The sequence below is a fragment of the Bufo bufo genome, chromosome 2, assembly GCF_905171765.1.
Source record: "Bufo bufo chromosome 2, aBufBuf1.1, whole genome shotgun sequence".
In the NCBI taxonomy this organism is placed as follows: Eukaryota; Metazoa; Chordata; class Amphibia; order Anura; family Bufonidae; genus Bufo; species Bufo bufo.
In genome coordinates, this window is record NC_053390.1 from 136,052,847 (window position 1) to 136,068,271 (window position 15,425).

Sequence of the window (15,425 nt, forward strand, 5' to 3'; positions counted from 1 at the left end):
ATACTATTTACATGGGACTGTATATTGGCGTTGCCAGAGGGAGGGGAGGGATGTGATTTACATGGGACTGTACTAGGGATGAGCGAATTGCCTTCAGATGAAACATCCGAAGTTGATTTGCATAATACTTGGTGTGAATACCGTACGGAGCGAGCGCTAGTGTATTGGCTCCAATGAGCCGCAGTTATTACTTCAGGTAATAACTTCAGAAATAGATTTTTACTGTAAAAAAAAAAACATTTCTCAAACTCTGGTTCTGTTCTGTGGTACCTCGGGAAATGGTGCTGTGCTTGGCACCGCTGGGACCCGCACCTATATCGAGAACTGTGCCCCAAAAGTGAAGGAGAGCACACTGCGCATGCTCAGCCGCTCTCCATTCATTTCTATGGGGCCGCCGAAAATGGCTCTGCTATTGCAGTCTGCCCCATAGAAATGAATGGGAGCATGGGCTGCGCATGCGCGGCACGCTCCCATTCACTTCTATGGGAGAGGCGGGGATTAGCGCTTGGTGGTGGACGGACCCCGGGAAATCTGGGGTCCTCCAGCCACAGCGCTCCCCACTCCGTTCTCGATATAGGTGCGGGTCCCAGCGGTGGGACCCGCACCTATCAGACAATGGGGGCATAACCTAGCGCTATGCCCCTATTGTCTAAGATGGGAATACCCCTTTAAAAATGAGGATATGACTATGTGTTTTGTAATGTTTAAAGTTAGATACATCATATTTAACATGTTGTCTTGTTTTTTGTGAAGAATGGAGGACAACCTTGAGGAGACATTGGAGCAGCACTCCAGTGCACGTGAGGATGAAGGTCCAGCATCCCAACCTCCTCCAGACAGTGGTGAAGGGAGAGCCTCCAGTGTGTCCCATGTCAGTGTTCCTCCTCCAATGGAATTGGACCCAGCTTGGCCTCTCCAGACGCAGCGGAAGAGACCTGCTCCAGTTATAGAGACTGCAGTAAATACTCAGGTCCTGGAGTGTCTTTCACGAGAACGCCATGAGGACAGTTTTGATCTCTATGTAAGGAGTCTGGCTACTCGTTTTAGGAATCTGCCTCCAGAACGATACCTTAGAACTCAAGCAGCAATAGGTATTGTTCTGGAGGCAGCCACTCCTCCAAATAACCCCTCCAAACTTTTTATGGCTTTGGAGAACTGGTGCAGCCATGGGCACTTCCCTGGCCCTCTGCTAAGGCCACCTTCTCAAGTTTCACAGCACCCACCAGAATTCCCTCCTCAAGGGTGACATTATGGGCCTACATATAGTGGGGAGTCTACTTACGGCCAACATGTCCCCTCTTCTTCCCAACCTTGCCCTTCTCACCAGCCAACTACCTCTACACATGGCAGTTACCACGGCCAACAGGATGAGGGACCCCCATCCACACCTGGATGCTTTTTTTAATTTGTAATTTTATGTTTTATTTTGGTTTTTGGCCCTGCACAGGTTCATTAAGTGTAATGAAGGTGACAAATCTCACTTTTATAATAAAGGACGTTTTTCTTTGTTCACTTGTATGGTTTTTATTAAAGAGTGCATATTTATATTGTGTACTGACACATTCAACATATTCTTCCTATAAATAACATACCCAATGTACACTGAGGATGTGTTTGTGTGAAAATGTACCTACCGTATTTTTCGCCCTATAAGACGCACCCCCCCCCCCCAAAAAAAAGGGGGGGGGGGGGGGGGGGAAATAGCACTGCGTCTTATGGGGTGAATGCTGCAATTTTACACGCGGCCGGCATGTGTATAAGCGGGAGGGAAGCCGGCATCTTGTTTTGTAATGGCAGCGGGGCCCGCTCACTGTCTATATGATTACTACAATGTTAAACTGTAAATTCATTCATCCAGGCTGTAGTACGGTACTTACTACTAACTTCCATAGCGGGCGGGAGCCGGCAGCGTAACTCACTACGTCGTGCGCCTGCTCCGCCTACTTTATGAATGAAGCAGGCGCGTGACGTAGTGAGTTACGGTGCCAGCTCCCGCCCGCTATGGAAGTTAGTAGTAAGTACCGTATTACAGCCTGGATGAATGAATTTACAGTTTAACATTGCCTATATGATTACTACAGTGAGCGGGGCCCGGTGTAGTAGAATACAGTGACTGCACCGGGCCCCGCTGCCATTACAAAACAATATGCAGACCCCCCACCCCCTGTATTGGGGGTCATTCACTACACAGGGACACGGTTGGGGGATCTGTGGATGACACATAGCATAAGATGCTATGTGTCATCCACAGATGCCCCCCCCCCCCCATAGCAGTGTCATGCCATCCCCAGATGCCCCTATAACAGTGCCTCATCCACAGATCCCCCATAATAGTGTCATCCATAGACCCCCCCCCCCCATAGCACTGTCATGCCATCCCCAGATGCCCCTATAACAGTGCCTCATCCACAGATCCCCCCCATAAGTGTCATCCATAGATCCCCCCCATAGCACTGTCATGCCATCCCCAGATGCCCCTATAACAGTGCCTCATCCACAGATCCCCCCCATAATAGTGTCATCCACAGATCCCCCCCCCCCATAGCACTGTCATGCCATCCCCAGATGCCCCTATAACAGTGCCTCATCCACAGATCCCCCCCATAATAGTGTCATCCACAGATCCGCCCCCCCCCCCCCCCCCCCATAGCACTGTCATGCCCCTATAACAGTGCCTCATCCGCAGATCCCCCCCCCCCCATAATAGTGTCATTCACAGACCACCTTTTGGTTAAAAAAAAAAATTTCTTATTATTTTCCTCCTCAAAAACCTAGGTGCGTCTTATACTGTAAATAAGTATAACCATTGCCTCTAACTTGTAATAGAAAAATAGGTGCTTTATTATACATCCTTATTACAATACATGTCAGGGCTCCAAAAATCGATGACTATAATGTACCCAAATTGAAAAACAATGATCATGTTTTATTATTACTTTACATGTGTAACCATTAAAGTAGGCCAAATACAATTATTACATTGCTCTGTTCCTACCAATGAGGTATTAGTTCATGTTTCACAGACATGGAGAGAATTATCAAACAGCTGTTAGGGTACTTTCACACTAGCGGTTTTCTTTTCCGGCATAGACTTCCGTCCTAGGGGCTCAAATCCGGAAAAGAACTGATCAGTTTTATCCTAATGCATTCTGAATGGAGAGTAATCCGTTCAGGATGCATCAGGCTTTTCAGAAAACCGTAGCATGTTGTATTTTTACCTCCGGCCAAAAATCCTGAACACTTTGACTGAACGCCAGACCCGGCCTTTTTCCCATTGACTTGCATTAACGGCGGATCCGGCGCCGTGTGTTCCGTCAAACCGGATCCGGCTTTTGCATGTTAAACCCGAAAAATGTGAAAAAAAAGTTAAAGTCCATAAATGGCGGATCCGTTTTTTCCAATGCATTTTTTCATTGTGATCAAAATCCTGATCAGGATTCAAATGTAATCCGTTTTTTCTGGATCCAGCGGGCAGTTCCGGTGTCGGAATTGAACGCCGGATTCAAACAACGCTAGTGTGAAAGTAGCCTAAGCTCGTTCTTCTTTACACCAGTTCTGATAAATCTCCCCCAGTATGTCTGCAAAATATGTAAGCACGCAACCCACATGAAGGGTTCTCCTTGTCTTGCGCGTCCCTAACTAACAAATACGAAAACTAAAAAAAAAAAAAAAATCTTTCAGATGCCGATCTATCCACTTCGGAGTCTTCGTCAGGTGTCGACTCATAGGTGCGTATGTAGTTGTGCAGCGCTCACGCACGCTTTGATCACAACATCCACATTTTCAGGGGCCAGCCGTATGGCAGAAAGAAAAACACATCATTTGCTAGAAAAAAACAATTCCAAAGGTGCCCTCCACAAACCTTCTGGCCCTGCTTAAACGATAAAAAAGTGCGCCTCTTTTCTTCTAAACCTCGCCTTGGAAAGGGCAACACCCTTGTCCCCTACAGCCACATAAGGCGCAGGTGGACCAGAGGAGCCAGGAAGGTTTGCTGGCTGTGGTACATCCAGTTGGTTGGACTGAAGCCACCGACCCATTCTGGAAGCCCTAAATATGCGAGCATCTGCAGAACTTCCATAGGACCCAATATCTACAATTATAAACCTGTAGTTTGTGTCGGCCAAGGCCAACAAAACTACAGAGAAAAGCGGTTTATAATTATAGAATCGGGACCCTGAGTTCGGTGGCTTCTTAACCCGTATGTGCTTCCCGTCAAGGGCACCTATACAATTTGGGAATTGAGCCCTCTCCAGGAAGCCCTGGGCTATATCAAGCCACTGCTGCCTGGTTGTGGCAGCACCGAAGCTTTCAGTCCCAACCAAATGGTGGCACATGTAGCCCGTACCACACCAGCAATTGTGGAGGTCCCCATTTTAAACTCAAAATGTAAGGAGGAAAAAGGAATGCCAGATATCTGAAATGAAAAAATTAATAAATATTAGCACCAAGAATACACAAAATATTACATGTTGATAAAACTTCAGCATTACTTATAAGTGGGCAATGTGTCTGGCAAGTTGTAATACAATTATACCATACAACAAGATTGGGACTCTACATTATATTCAAATACACTTTAGGCCACTTGCACACGAACGTGTGCTGGCCGTGCCCTTGCTGCGGTCCGCAATGCATGGGCACCGACTGTGGGCCAGCCGCATGCGGGTCGCAACCCCATTCACTTGAATGGGTTCCGCAAAAAGATAGAAAAGTTCTATCTTTTTGCATAACGGAAGCACTCCGTAGGGTTCCGTATCTCCGGATTTACGGACCCATTCAAGTGAATCGCCATGGGGGGCACACAGTCTTGTGCAAGTAAGGAAAACCGTTTAGCGACATCAACTTCCAGACCATTACCCTATACACACAGGTGACGTATACTCATCATTACAGCCAGTCTTAAAAAATAAACCCCCATGGAACTTGAATACGGTCTGACAAAGAAATTACTTGGTAGTTCACCAAACTACACTATAAAAAGTGGCCGGGGGAAAAGCACACACAGTTTGTTACTCTAAATGTGCTATATACAATACATGTGTAATACTACATAGAAGAGGTAAAGTTCTGATTACACAGGTCATAGACCAAACAGTGGGTCATTCATGTCTGAGTCTGATAATATCGTCTTACCTTAAAGGGTAACTGTCACATTTAGACCAAAATTTCAATTTTCAGATATGTAGTTACTAATAACAGGATATTCCCGAATCAATAACTATTAGGCTACGTCTACACGACGACATTTGTCGCGCGACAGATAGGGCACAACTACACTGCAGCTTTTGTCACGTGACATTTTGTTGCACCAATGTCGCGCAACAATTTTTATAATGGCAGTCTATGGTGTCGCACTGCAACATGCTGCGACTGCGACGCAACAGTCGCAGAAAAATCCATCTCGAATGGATTTTCTGTGACTGTCGCAGTCGCAGCATGTTGCAGTGCGACACCATAGACTGCCATTATAAAAATTGTTGCGCGACATTGGTGCAACAAAATGTCGCGCGACAAATGTTGTAGTGTAGACGTAGCCTAAGACTTACTTACCCCATATTTAATAAGATTCAGCCCTTAGCAACCAGTCTGCACAAAACTACAATCTCACTCTTGTTAAGATGGCCGCCGATGCCCTCACCCTGAGACTAAAACAGCCTGCCCTCACTACCCACAATGCATTCAGCTCCTCATGAACGAGCTTCTGCACCTCAACCAATCGGAGCTCTCCCCACTTAAACACGCCCCCCTCCTCCTTCCATCACATACACTCCAATCTGATGGTATATTCTAACCTGGAGGCGTTCCCATGGTGATGGGGACGCACCTCTGACAGAAACGTAAACTGTTTTAGTCTCAGGGTGAGGGCATCGGCGGCCATCTTAACAAGAGAGTGAGATTGTAGGCAAGCGTCCCCGTCACCATGGGAACGCCTGGAAGTTAGAATATACCATCGGATCTCGGGCGAGACTCGGCTGTACAGCGCTCTCACTTCCGGGAATGGATGTGAGCGCGCACGCACGTAGCAGGGCAGCCTGCTCGTGCGTCTCCCGACCTCCAGCGCAGCCAACAGATAGACAGACCTCTCCTAGCAACGCAGTTTTAGGGTAAGGTGAGAATAGCCGCTATGGGGGACAAATTGAATGATTTTAAGGGTTTAGGAAGAATTAATATAAAATTTGAAGATGGCCACTAAGGTGATACTAATCACCTTTATCAAAATATGGAAAATATATATATATGACAGTTATTCTTTAAAGTAAGGGTACTTTCACACGTGGGTTGTTGGATTCCGGCAGGCAGTTCTGTCTCACAAATGCATTGCAATACTGGATCCGTCTCTCTGGTGTAATCCGGAAAAACCGATACGGTATATATTTTTTTCACATTTTTAATGTCTGCGCATGCGCAGATCGGAAAAAGCAGATCCGTTTTTCCGGAACACTTGGTGTTAATGCATTAATGCATTTCAATGGAAAATTGAAGCCGGGTGTGAACTGACACCCCGGATACCAGGTGAACGTTATTTTGTTTTTTCTGTGTGTGAACAAGCACCAAGCCTGAAAAGATACCATTGTGTTATGTTATGGCCTCATGCATACACGACCGTTGTTTTATTCCGTGTCCGTTGTTCCGTTTTTCGTGATTTTCTGCGGACCCATTGATTTTCAATTGGTCCCTTGAAAACTCGGCTACTGCACCGTTTGTCATCCGCGTCCGTGATCTGTGGTTCCAGTCCATCAAAAAAATATAACCTGTCCTATTTTTTTCACAGAAAACGGTTCGCGAACCCATTCAAGTCAATGGGACCATGAAAAAAAGCGGAGGCACACAAGATTGTCATCCGCGTCCACGTCCGTTTTTTTCCTATCATTTGCATGGCAAACTTGACTTAGATTTTTTTTTACTTTCCTTCATGTCTGGTGATCCTCCAAAAATAAAGGAAGACACACGGAAAAAAAACGGAAACGGATCACGGAACAATGGAACCCCATTTTGCGGAACGGAACACAACAACGGTCGTGTGCATGAGGCCTATGAGTGTGAATAAACACTGAAGATGGATTTAAAACCTGGTCCGTTGCCTCTATACTGCGTCCGCTAACCTGCCTACCAGAGCGAATCCCCACAGGACCTAATCTGTCACACTTGTGTCAAAGAGGCCTTAGGCCCCTTGCAGACAAGCGCGTGTGGATTATGTCTGTATACGTTCAGTGAAAACTGCGCGATTTCGCAGTCATTCAGTTTTGTTTGCATTCGCGTTCAGTTTATATCACGCGGGTGCAATGCGATTTACTGCGTTTTTCACGCGTGTGATAAAAAACTGTATTTTTACAAACAACATCTCTTAGCAACCATCCGTGAAAAATCGCATCCACACTTGCTTGCGGATGCGATTTTCACGCAGCCCCATTCACTTCTATGGGGCCAAAGTTGCGGGGGGGGGGGGGGGGAAATCGCAGAATATAGAACATGCTACGATTTTCACGGAACGCAAAAGTGATGCATGAAAACCACCGCTCATGTACACAGACCCATTTAAATGAATAGGTTCAGATTCCGTTTGGGCGCAATGCTTTCGCATCACACATTGCACCTGCGCGGAATTCTCGCTTGTGTGAAATAGGCCTTAGGATACTGGAGTTTTTTTTTTCATTTTTGTGTTTTCATTTTTCTTCCCTATCTCCCTTGATCCATAACTTTTTCTTTTTTTATCTTTTTTCCGTTCACATATCAATATGAGGGCTTATTTTTTGCGGGACAAGTTGTTCTTTCTAATGCCACCATTTAATATGGCATACAACGTAGTGGGAAACGGGGAAAGATTCCAAATGGGGTGGAATTGGAAAAAAACGCAATTCCTCCACCGTTTTACGGGTTTTTTCCCTATTGCGTTCCCTTTACGGCAAAACTGACCTGTGCCCTTCATTCTCTGGGTCAGTATGATTACAATGCCACATATTATAGGTGTAAAAATAAATGTAAACTTTGAAAGAAAATATATAGTTTTTTTAAGTCACCATATTCTGAACCCCATAACTTTTTTATAGTTATATCTACTGAGCTGTGTGGGGGCTCATTTTTTGCAGGACGATCTGCAGTTTTTATTGATACCCTTTTGGAGTGTATGTGACTTTTTATCACGTTTTATTACATTTTTTGGGGTAAGAGAAGCGATGAATAAATGGCAAATCAACCCTTTTTTTCTATTACGCCATTTATATTTTAATAGGGTGGGCGTTTTCAGACACTATGAGACCCATGATGTTTATATTTTGTTATTTATGTATTTCTTTTTTTTATTCTGTACCACTGTTTATTAAAGGGTTTCTACCACCAGATCGGCTAGTGTCTGCACTACCCAACAGTGCTCTTGTATCACCTTTGTCTGCTGCCGTTAAGCCTAAAAACATACTTTTATTGATATGCAAATGAGCCTCTAGGTGCTATGGGGGCGTCTTTTCAGCACCTAGAGCAGTGGTAGCAAACCTATAGCACTCGGAGCCCTCTCTGTGGGCACCCGCACCCTGGAAAAAAGTCTGTACTAATATGCCTTAGACTTTTCCTGCCATTCTTCAGCGCAGGGCGCACTATGAACAGCACAGGCAGCGCACTGAATGTAGGCAGGTTATTATAGCTAAATGATAAAGTACATGGAAGATATACCATATGGGACTGTAGTGTTCAGGTTACATTGCTGTGTTGGCACTTTGTGATAAATAAGTGGGTTTTGGGTTGCAGTGTGGGCACTCGGCCTCTAAAAGGTTTGCCATCAGTGACCTAGAGGCTCCGTCTACTCACTATTTCTGCCGCCCACCGCGTCCCTCCAGCCCGCCCCGCTCCTCTTGATAGACAGCCAACCTCGCTCCATCTCGAATTCCAGCACCTGCGCCGTGCGCTTCTATATTCGGCGCAGGCGCAGTGACTGTCGGACCACTCCCTGCGCCGGCATCTTCACTGCGGTCCGACAGTCACTGCGCCTGCGCCGAATATAGAAGCGCACGGCGCAGGTGCTGGAATTCGAGATGGAGCGAGGTTGGCTGTCAATCAAGAGGAGCGGGGCGGGCTGGAGGGACGCGGTGGGCGGCAGAAAGGCCCCTTTCACACGGGCGAGTATTTTGCGCGGATGCGATGCGTAAGTTGAATGCATTGCACCCGCACTGAATCCCGACCCATTCATTTCTATGGGGCTGTTCACATGAGCGGTGATTTTCACGCATCACTTTTGCGTTGCGTGAAAATCGCAGCATGCTCTATTTTGTGCGTTTTTCACGTAACGCAGGCCCCATAGAAATGAATGGGGTTGCGTGAAAATCGCAAGCATCCGCAAGCAAGTGCAGATGCGGTGCGATTTTTACGCACGGTTGCTAGGTGACGATCGGGATGGAGACCCGATCATTATTATTTTCCCTTATAACATGGTTATAAGGGAAAATAATAGCATTCTGAATACAGAATGCATAGTAAAATAGCGCTGGAGGGGTTAAAAAAAAATAATAAAAATTATTATTTAACTCACCTTAATCCACTTGATCGCGCAGCCGGCATCTCCTTCTGACTTCTTTCTTTGCTGTGTGCAACAACAGGACCTGTGGTGACGTCACTCCGGTTATCACATGATCCATCACATGATCTTTACCATGGTGATGGATCATGTGACGGACCATGTGATGACCGGAGTGACGTCACCACAGGTCCTGTTGTTGCACACAGCAAAGAATGAAGTCAGAAGAGATGCCGGCTCCTCGATCAAGTGGATTAAGGTGAGTTAAATTATTTTTTAGTTTTTTTTAACCCCTCCAGCGCTATTGTACTATGCATTCTGTATTCAGAATGCTATTATTTCCCCTTATAACCATGTTATAAGGGAAAATAATACAATCTACAGAACACCGATCCCAAGCCCGAACTTCTGTGAAGTTCGGGTTTGGGTACCAAACATGCCGATTTTTCTCACGCGAGTGCAAAACGCATTACAATGTTTTGCACTCACGCAGAAAAATCGCGCATGTTCCCGCAACGCACCCGCACCTTTTCCCATAACGCCCGTCTGAAAGAGGCCAAATAGTGAGTAGGCTCATTTGCATATCAATAAAAGTATGTTTTTAAGCTTAACGGCAGCAGACAGAGGTGATACAAGAACACTGTTAGGTAGTGCAGACACTAGCAGATCGCTAGTGTCAGTCAGCCAAAAATCTCAAAATCTGGTGGTAGAAACCCTTTAAATGTCTATATTGGTACAGAATTGCTTATTTCTTTTGTTGGCCTGCCACCTGCTGGTCAAAATAATAATTGCAGCTTAAATACCCTGGGTCTCTTTAGGATGAGGATGCTGGTAAGGGTACTTTCACACTAGCGTTTTTCTTTTCCGGCATTGAGTTCCGTCCTAGGGGCTTAATACCGGAAAAGAACTGATCAGTTTTATCCCCATGCACTCTGAATGGAGAGAAATCCGTTCAGGATGCATCAGGATGTCTTCAGTTCAGTCTTTTTTACTTTTCAGGACGTAGATAATACCACAGCATGCTACGGTTTTATCTCCGTCCAAAATTCCAGATCAGTTGCCGGAATGCTGGATCTGGCATTAATTTACATTGAAATGTATTAGTGCCGGATCCGGCATTAAAAATACCGCAATGCCGGATCCGTCCTTTCGGTTTGCGCATACCAGTAAAAATGTGAAAAAAGTATATAACGGATCCATTTCTCCGGATGACATCCAGAGAGACGGAAAACATGTTATAAGGGAAAATAATAGTATTCTTAATACAGAATGCTTAGTAAAATGTGGCTTTAGGGGTTAAAAAATAAAAAATAAATTAGATTCTGTAAAAAAAAAAAAAAAGATAAAAAATACCTGCATGCAATAATGGTGGCCACACAAAATAGTGACACTTTGGACACAATTTGGCCATTTTTACCTAGGGGTGTACTCAGGGCCGGTTTTAGACAAAGTGGGGCCCCAAGTCCTAAAATATTGGACCAGTAGTCTTTCAGGATTTTGCAGGCAGGGACAGCGGTTGCAACCACAGCAGCTGAGTGTAGAACGCCACATTCTCTCTATTTCGCCTTTCCACTGTAAGCTGCTGATCCTGCAGGCTCTTTGGGTATGTTCACACAGAGTATTTTCTGTGCTTAAAAACATCTGCATGAGTTTTTTTCTTTTTGTGTTTTATTTTTATACATTTTATAACACACTTTTTGATGCAGTTTTGGCGTGGCTTTTCATTCCTATCCATTATCCCCCATTATGCTATGAGTGTTCTGATAATAGCTGATCACTGGCTCTGCTATTTTTTTGACATTCTATAGCAGTGAATGGAGATAATCCTGGACATGCACACTGTTATGGGGGATCTGTGGATGGCGCACTGTTATGGGGGATCTGTGGATGGCGCACTGTTATGGGGGATCTGTGGATGGCGCACTGTTATGGGGGATCTGTGGATGGCGCACTGTTATGGGGGATCTGTGGATGGCGCACTGTTATGGGGGATCTGTGGATGGCGCACTGTTATGGGGGATCTGTGGATGGCGCACTGTTATGGGGGAGCTGTGGATGACGTATTGTTATGGGGGATATGTGGATGACGTATTGTTATGGGGGATATGTGGATGACACACATATGGGGTATTTGGCTGTGTGACAAAGCTTTACAGATGCCCTGGTCTGCTCCCCCCAAGTACTGAAAACAAAAAAAAGACACTGCTAATTTGGACTCAGATTCTTAATCTATACCCTCCCCCCCCCCCCCCCCCATTAACAATGCAGACCACCTAAACAATGCCGTCTTTATTAGTTTACCTAGAGCCCTCTATGGCCCAGACAGCCATGTGGTAGTTGAACCATGGCCACGTCACAAGCACCACACGAGCACACCATTTAGTGGTGTCGTAAAAGTGCTGCAGACCTAGCTCATACTGGAGTCACACGGAGTGCACAGGACACAAGGAGCTCATACAGGGGGCACAGGAAGCTTACATAGGGAACAGACAGCACACACCGTGAGCACAGGGAGCTCACATAGGGGACACAGCGGGAACAGGGAGCGCACACAGAGGACAGAGGGGGGCACAGGGAGCTCACATAGGGGACACAGCGGGAACAAGGAGCGCACACAGAGGACAGAGGGGGGCACAGGGAGCTCACATAGGGGACACAGCGGGAACAAGGAGCGCACACCGAGAGCTCACATAGGGGACACAGAGGGAACAGGGAGCGCACACAGAGGACAGAGGGGGGCACAGGGAGCTCACATAGGGGACACAGAGGGAACAGGGAGCGCACACAGAGGACAGAGGGGGGCACAGGGAGCTCACATAGGGGACACAGAGGGAACAGGGAGCGCACACAGAGGACAGAGGGGGGCACAGGGAGCTCACATAGGGGACACAGCGTGAACAAGGAGCGCACACAGAGGACAGAGGGGGACACAGGGAGCTCACATAGGGGACACAGCGGGAACAAGGAGCGCACACAGAGGACAGAGGGGGGCACAGGGAGCTCACATAGGGGACACAGCGGGAACAAGGAGCGCACACAGAGGACAGAGGGGGGCACAGGGAGCTCACATAGGGGACACAGCGGGAACAAGGAGCGCACACCGAGAGCTCACATAGGGGACACAGAGGGAACAGGGAGCGCACACAGAGGACAGAGGGGGGCACAGGGAGCTCACATAGGGGACACAGCGTGAACAAGGAGCGCACACAGAGGACAGAGGGGGACACAGGGAGCTCACATAGGGGACACAGAGGGAACAGGGAGCGCACACAGAGGACAGAGGGGGGCACAGGGAGCTCACATAGGGGACACAGCGGGAACAAGGAGCGCACACAGAGGACAGAGGGGGGCACAGGGAGCTCACAGATCAGTAACCATAAGTACTTGAGGGCAGTGCAGGGCATTACAATGAGAGTGTGACCACTAGCAGCCCTGCAACCTCCTCCTCCACAGACACTGCTGCATGTGTTTTACTCCATGGACTTACCAGCTGGAGAGGGAACATGCCAGGTGCTATGATAAGAGGGTCCTGGGAGCTCCTGTAGTCCAGCCGCTGAGGTCAGAGCCTGGGGATCGGATGCAGTAGCAGGCCCAGTCATCCCAATCTGGTTTGGGCCCTGCAGCCTGGAGCAAGTGCAGGCAAAGGATAGGGAGCTCACCTTATCACATGCTCTTCAGGTGTGCGATCCAGTTTCACTCTTTTATATTTTATATGTCCTGTAGAATCTTTCCTTTTCCCCCTCTGGTATCAGCACCCCTCCCCATTCGGCCCAGGGATTTCAATTAGCAGGAGTCTGCATAAGGGTATAAATCCCTACCACCTCTCAGTTGGAGTTCCTGAGAGCATGTGATAAGGTGACCTCTGACAACTGTTCACATGGTGCGGTGGCCATTGTTGCTCTGGTGCTGTGCTGGTAGGTTGGTGGGGCCCAGTGCCAGGGTGGCTCTGCCAGACAGTGGGGGCGTTGTTTGGCTGCTGGGTCCCGCTGCCTGTTGGTGCAGTGCTGTGGCGCCGGTGGTTGCCACACAGCGCCGGGCCAAATTTAGAGTAGGTTCCCACTCGAAGAGGCAACCTTGTTGTGGTGAGAGGGCCTATGCTTTTTGATCAAATTGTATACTAATGCCTCATGTACAGTATACAACATAGAGGTAGTTATACGATAAATTGCACTGAGAAACGATGTTAATTATGCTGAGAAGCAGTTATTAGATTAACCGCCTCCGGACCGCCTAACGCAGGATCGCGTTCCGGAGGCGGCAGCGCTGCGCAGAGTCACGCATATACGCGTCATCTCGCGAGACGCGAGATTTCGCTCAAAGCCGGCCCGCGCATGCGCATCGCGGGCCAGCAAAAGTTAAAGAACAATTTCGTCACCAGCCTGCCAGCAACGATCATTGGCTGGCAGGCTGGCGATTTTCAAAAAAACGAATCACAAGCCATATAACAGATCATATTAGTAAATATGATCTGTTATATGGCTTCTCTGCTCTCTGCTGGTCCTTTTCGTCGGTTGGATCCAGCAGAGGAGCAGACTTCACAGTGAGTAGCACCAACACCACACTTTAGCCCCAGATCACCCACTGCACCCCAATTAACCCTTTGATCACCCCTTTGATCGCCCCTGTCAATCACTTAGTAAAAGACAAAAAGTGATCAGTGTAAACTGTCACTTTTTTTTCCCACTAGTATTGGCTGTTAGGTTTTAGGATAGTTTAGGCCCCTTGGTTAGGGAGGTTAGTTAGCGATCGGTTAGCGCCCAGCCCACCTCACCGCAGTCACTGATTCGCTGATTAGCGTATCGCTAATCAGCATTTGTACTTTTATAGTATCTGTAAGTGATCAAAACTGATCACAGTCAGATCTATAATAGTATTAGTGTCACTTTAGTTCGCCCTCCACCCAAAATGCAGTGTTTGCCCGATCAGGCCTGATCGGTCGCCCACACGTGCGTTCACCCACGCCCGCCCCACCGCAGTGACAAAATTTTTTTATTTTTGATCACTGCACATTCATTTTACAAGCGCTGCGGCGATAAAAAAATCAGTTTTGATATTTTTTATCAACCGCAGCGGCCTCTGGTACTTCGCTAGCCTCCCCTTTGTAAGACAGGCTTGCTTTTTTTCTTGGGTAGTCTCAGGGAATACCCCTAAATTTAGTAGTCCATAATGTCAAACAGGGGGTATTCTTCTGAAGAGGCCTACAGGATTCTGACCCAGTCGGATGAGGAATGGGAACCCTCATCTGACAAATCTAGCGGGTCAGAATATGAACCTGTGGAAAGCAGTGGCTCTCTGACCCAAAGTTCGGACGAGGAGGTGGAGGTCCCTGATAGAACCAGGCGTACCCGGCCCCGTGTCGCTAGACCACAGGTTGCGCAGGATCCGCTTCAAGAGCAGCAGAGTGGGGCTGGCGTTGTCGGATTACGTGGTGAGGCATACACCAGCAGCGCAGCCCATCCTGGACCTAGTACCAGCACTGCCGTACAACATGGTGAAGTGGTGAGCACCAGAAGGGCAGTTGAAGCTGGTACGGTGGCACGTGCAGTAGTTACCCCGTCGCAGCCACCGCACAGACAGGCCCGTAGAGCCCCTAGAATCCCTGAGGTGCTGGCAAACCCTGATTGGCAGTCACCAACTTCAGCCGCACCTGTAGTTCCCCCTTTCACCGCCCAGTCTGGAGTTCGGGTTGAGACGGCTCAGATCGGTTCGGCCACACCCTGGGATTTTTTGAGCTGTTCTTGACTGCGGAGCTCTTGGACTTAGTCGTGGCAGAGACAAACCGGTATGCCACACAATTTATATCCGCCAACCCGGGAAGCTATTATGCCCAGCCTTTCAGGTGGAAACCAGTCCAAGTTTCCGAAATTAAAATTTTTCTGGGCCTTCTCCTCAACATGGGTCTAACTAAAAAGCATGAATTGCG